The sequence below is a fragment of the Pseudorasbora parva genome, chromosome 16 (assembly GCF_024679245.1).
Source record: "Pseudorasbora parva isolate DD20220531a chromosome 16, ASM2467924v1, whole genome shotgun sequence".
NCBI lineage: Eukaryota > Metazoa > Chordata > Actinopteri > Cypriniformes > Gobionidae > Pseudorasbora > Pseudorasbora parva.
Window position 1 is genome coordinate 2877251 of NC_090187.1, and position 5583 is coordinate 2882833.

Sequence of the window (5583 nt, forward strand, 5' to 3'; positions counted from 1 at the left end):
CGTTGTCCCTCCTCAGATAGGGCAGGATGTCCCATTCGTCATCTGGTTTTGGACTGGGGCTCAGATGAGGAATGTAAAGTCTCTGCTGACTTCACTTCTGTCTGAGCTCTGATGGGCTGAGCGACCTGCATGGCCCAAACACTTTCAAAGGGCTCCCCTTACTCTATGGAGACATGAGGATTGAGTGGGGCGAAAGTCATTGATCTCCATTAGAGAGAGAAGGATTATGATGGATGAGTTTGTTGGAGCCATGGTAATGATGTCCTTTTGAAAAGCATTACAGTTTTTAATTTTTTAGGTGGATTATAATATATATTTAAACAATTAAAAATAAGACGCGAATGATCAAGCCTGAGCTTCACAAGTGCACAGTATGTGTGTGTGTGTGTGTGTGTGTGTGTGTGTCAGTCAATATCACACAATGATGTTTTAGAGTGTCACCCGAAAACCGCTGTACTTTTTTTCAGCATTGTGGCTGATTTGTAGATTGATTGTACACACAAATATTCAGTGAAATGACATGAACAGCACAATTATTTAAACTGAAAGAGAGCAAAACCTCTTCTAGAGTCTCCTAAAGTCTAAACACATTTTCTGCTTTACACACACTTTGCAATTCAAAATGGCACTTTTTAAAATGCCCTGAAGACGGCTCTCTGCATAAAACACAGCAATCTGACTTAGGCCCTATCTACACGAAGCCAGCGCTTTCCCAATCCGATCTTTTTTTCCCCTCGTTTCAAGAAATATCTGCGTCCACACGAGATTACAAAAACGGACTAAAAACGATGTAGTTTGCATGTCAGGCCAGTGTGTGGCGCTGTAATTCTGCCACAGAAATACACTAAAAACGGAGAAGAAGAGTTGTGGCTAGGCAGGGGTATAACAGTGGTCGGCGGTGAGGCAAAATCTCACAATAAAATAACAATAAATACATTTGCTACTTAACAGATGTGTTTTATTAATGCCTACACCCCGACCCTAAACATACCCTTACAGGTATCCAGATACGTTAATTAAATGAGGCGATATTGATGTGCGCATGCCCAGTGCCCGTAGTTGTATCCCTTAACTTTTTCACCATGCTGGACGTAGTGTGATGACATCACCGTTTCAGAAAATATACGGATTCGCTGTACACACGAAAACGGAAGATGATCGCTTTCAGATTTATCCACTTTGGGACCCGGTTTCGAAAAATATCGGATGCATGCTTCTAAAACGCCAGATCCGTTTCGACGAAACGCTGATACGGTACTAAATTAATAAGTATACAGCTAAATGCGTCTCCGTGTGGACGGGGCCTTAAAGTTTGCCATTTCAACTCAAAATGACACACCATGAGCTAACTGGCCAATGCATGAGCCGTCTGGCCAAACCTCTCATTAGTTAATCACTTCCTTCAGGATGGAAGAACTATGAAAATACCACAGGTCTTATTTCATATTCAGTTCTTGCCTCTTTATCATATATAAAAATATATATTCTCTTTTCAGTTTGCTGTATTTTTTTGTGAGCATAAGCAAAAGTTGCAAAAGTTGCGCTAACTTTAGAGAAATTTTTAATAAAAATGTTTCAACAGCACGTGTGTGTATCTGCAAATATTTCTGTTTAAGTGAACAATCTGAAGAATTTTCTACAACTTGAACTACATAATATTATACATAATATTTGGCATAGTATTATGGCAAAGCACTCTAAAGATGGGAGTGTGTTTCATTATTCCCACCGGTGTGTAGTTGGTTAAAAACACGAATCTGGTAAATGAATGAAGTGTGTGCCATTTCGTGCAAAAGTTTGATTTTGATAATGCTATATGTAGTTTTGGTTGCAGTGCTTCATTTTTCAAGATATATGAGGTGTTTTGCAGTTTGTGTGTGTGGTTTTGTGAATTGTGTTGAGTATTTTGATAAAACTGGACTAGTTTGCAAAATTGTGTGTTAGCAATTGGAAACTGTAATCCGTCCCCAAGAGCTTAAAATGACAGTGTCAAGTAAACAGTTTATTTTCACAGTTTTTCTCGATTTTTTTATCACACATTTTCTTAAAGCATGCCTCATACTCTTAACCTGACAAGGCAGACCCACATCAAGATGTTTGGTCTGGAAACTCACCATTGACAGCTCAATCTGAGGGGCGGATAAACGGTCGTCTTTCAAACTCCCTCTGCACGCGATAGGATAGCGCTACACCAACCAGAGCAACGAAGGTGAAGCAGAGCTCGCTGACTGATTAAACATTCACCGTATCCGGTCGGCTAAACCCCGAACACATCTTCCCTTCTTAAGAATGACTTCAGTGCCGCTCTTTGTTCTTTTCTCAGAGAAAAGCTTAACTCGTCTTCCAGAGTCGCAGTCAAAGCTGATTCGAAAGACCGCCGTTCGCCAGTTTCTGTGTTTACTAGAAGCACGCAAATGCAACTCGGCCATCGTCATTATGGCCCCGCCCACCGACTCTATACACGATGTGATTGGCCCGACAAGAGTTAGGAGATTACAGCTCAGAAGGGTATTGAGAGTTGCTAGACGACACTCGTGGCAGATTAGATTTGCTGCCGCTAAGGTGCGTCTAGATTTCTAGGCTATCATACTCTCAGAACTCTACACACAAATAAAAAAAACACACACACAATGGACAAAACCCTTCAATTCTCCTGCAAAATGAAGCTTTACATTCAGTATAATGGTATTTTGTTTTCATCATATGAACGTTTATAAGAAGCATTTGAACACTGATGCGCTCAGTGTAAAACACTTCTTCTCCATTCATCGGAACGACCGAGGGCTTTTTTGGTTCAGTGTTACACTTACTACAGAGAATACATACATAAGTGTGCTGTAAAATGTTTGAGAAATGTGTTTTTATAGTCACAACACACAAACACACGGTAACAACAGTTGGCGTATTATACGTACGAACCACCCAAACAGTTTAATAAGAAGATACTTTATTAAAAAATCTTGGAAAACCGTCTCGACGAGTCGAGCTATGAACGCTGTGCTAAGAGATGAACGGTGACTTGGAATCTCATATGGTCCGTTGTTTCCGGAAGAAGCACTGAACGCAACAGAGAAATTAAATAATTAAAGGAAATTAAGGAATTAAGAAATTAAGGAATAATTAAAGGAAATTAAGGAATTAAAATTTCACAAACTTAATTCCTATCGACCAGCTCACTTAGCACAGCGTTCGTGACTCGACTCGTCGAGACTGATTTCCAAGATGGCTGCCGTCTGTAAACGCGTAATGTACTGTCTTTATAAAGTATCTTCTTATTAAACAGTTTGGACACTTACAAAGTTCTCAATGCTTCGGTTTGCATGTAGGGACCCTTATTATGCTGCCGTGTTAGTGTGAGGCTATTTTGAGCTTTGTTAGTGATATTAACTAGTGATTTAATTCTACTTACCCTGTGCCCCATAGACAGGCTTTATAAGCTAATCTGTTTTTAGAGATAAAACTCTTTACATTCGATTTCCGTGAAAACTTATCCCAGAGAACGATCTACTCAGTAATCATCTGTTAATTACCCCTAGGTTCATTTCTCACCGGAGTTGTCCTTTATAAGGTTAACTAATGTTCACTAATGAAACCTTATTGTAAAGTGTTACCAGTGTTTTTTTTTAATTATATACTTTGAAGATTTGAAGTACACTACAAGTGCACATACTGTAGAATTAAGCGCACTTAATTTCCACAAAGAGACTAAACAATGTTTGGAGCTGAACTGAGGTGAAGCCCTTTAGACCAGGCTGTGCATTAACAGAAGAGACTTTCCTCTGATCAAGCCTAACACACACCTAACCGCATAAGGCTTCAGAGCGCTGGGAGAAAGGGACGTGTTGGAAATGTTATAATGGGCAATTACAGTAGCATTGCCACTTTGCACTTACCTGTACATGTTTCTAATGAGCACTTGGGATGTAATTAGAGGTCAGAGGTCAGTGTGGTTTAACCCAGGGGTCAGTAGATGACAGGACGAAGACGGATGATCCTAGAACAAAAGCAAAACATTTCACTCAAATCCTGCAACTACACCTTTCAATACATGTTTTACTCTCCAGAGAACCACCAAGGAAGATCAATAACCTGATAATGTTACTGGGGAAAAAATTAGTGCACCACAAGAATTAATTGAAATATGTATATTTGCATTCACAAATAATTATGATGAACTAATATTTGATTATAGTACAGCTACAGTGTGTTCTTCTCTTTTTTATTTGCAACCATAAACTGGCGATATTCTGTCTGAAATACTCAATATTATCTGAAATGTTACGTAAAATTTTACTCAATATGTTAATCAACATTAAATTAAATATTTCTCAGTAGTAACTTGTTTATTGAAATTGCATATAAAGCATGTAAAGTTCATAGGTTTGGACAGGTTTGTGTGTGTGTGTGTGTGTGTGTGTGTGTGTGTGTGTGTGTGTCCTTGTGTTATGAAGGGTTGTCAGGACATTAGTTTAGGAGGTGAAAATCATAGACTGTCATAAGCTGCGTTTCCATTACAGATTTGCGAAAAACTTTTGCGATATTTCTTAAATGTCGATAAAAAACTGTTGCGAAATGACAGCGTTTCCATAGCTGCAGTTATGCGACTAAAACATATTACTTTCCTCTCGCGATATGTCATTCCAAAACGATGGCACTTGGTAGGTTTGTATATCCCATCCATCACACTAGCCATTATTTTTATTGGAAGGAGACATATGTTATCCAAGCATTAATGGCAAGGAAAGCCCCTTAGGTTACTTAAGCGGCACGGATATGAGGTGTGTGTGTGTGTGTGTCAGATCTTCTTCAAGGTCTTCATGATAATGTAGCATTTCTGTGTTTAGAATCTAGTATTACTGTAATCCTATATTGTCTTTTATGAGTTTAATAAAGAACTCCATCTAGTCTTCTCTCCAAACCGAACAGTCATCTGTAAAGAATGATCGCCTTTTAAGCGCGGCAGGTTGACGCATATAGAGTAGAGCAAAATGTTTGAATTTGCATGTTAACTCAAATGTTTTATTTTTATTTTTACCACTTTCGTTATTTTGGCTAGATATTTCGTTTGATTGGCATTTGAACTGAATTTAGAAATGCTTTGGAAAAGAAAAAATTGGCATTTAATAAACAAAATAATTTTTTTGAAATGGAGGCAGCGTTTGGAGTGAGTGCATGCAAAATAATTAGTTCCCTGAGTCCACAAATAAAAATAGACAGTTTATACTTTATAATTATGTCTTGAACTCATCTGTATAGTTAAAAATGACAAGAGTATTGTAAATTGTTTCATCTCTCTTAAAGGAAGAAGGAAAAAATGAGAACGTCGGCGCTTTTATCTGCCGTGGGTTAAAGAAAACATAGCCTAACTACGAAACTAAATAGGCTACGTTTAGGCCTAAACATTAGCCTGTAATATTATTTTAATTTATATGTTGGTTATGAAAAGTGAGCAGCATGAGTAAGAATCGTAATATGTTTGAGACCTGGGGAGTCACATGATTTTGATCACTTCGAGTTTTATTTTCTAGAAAGTCTTTCTTAAAAAATATATTTAGTTTTGTAAAAATTGTATTTTTATTTTGA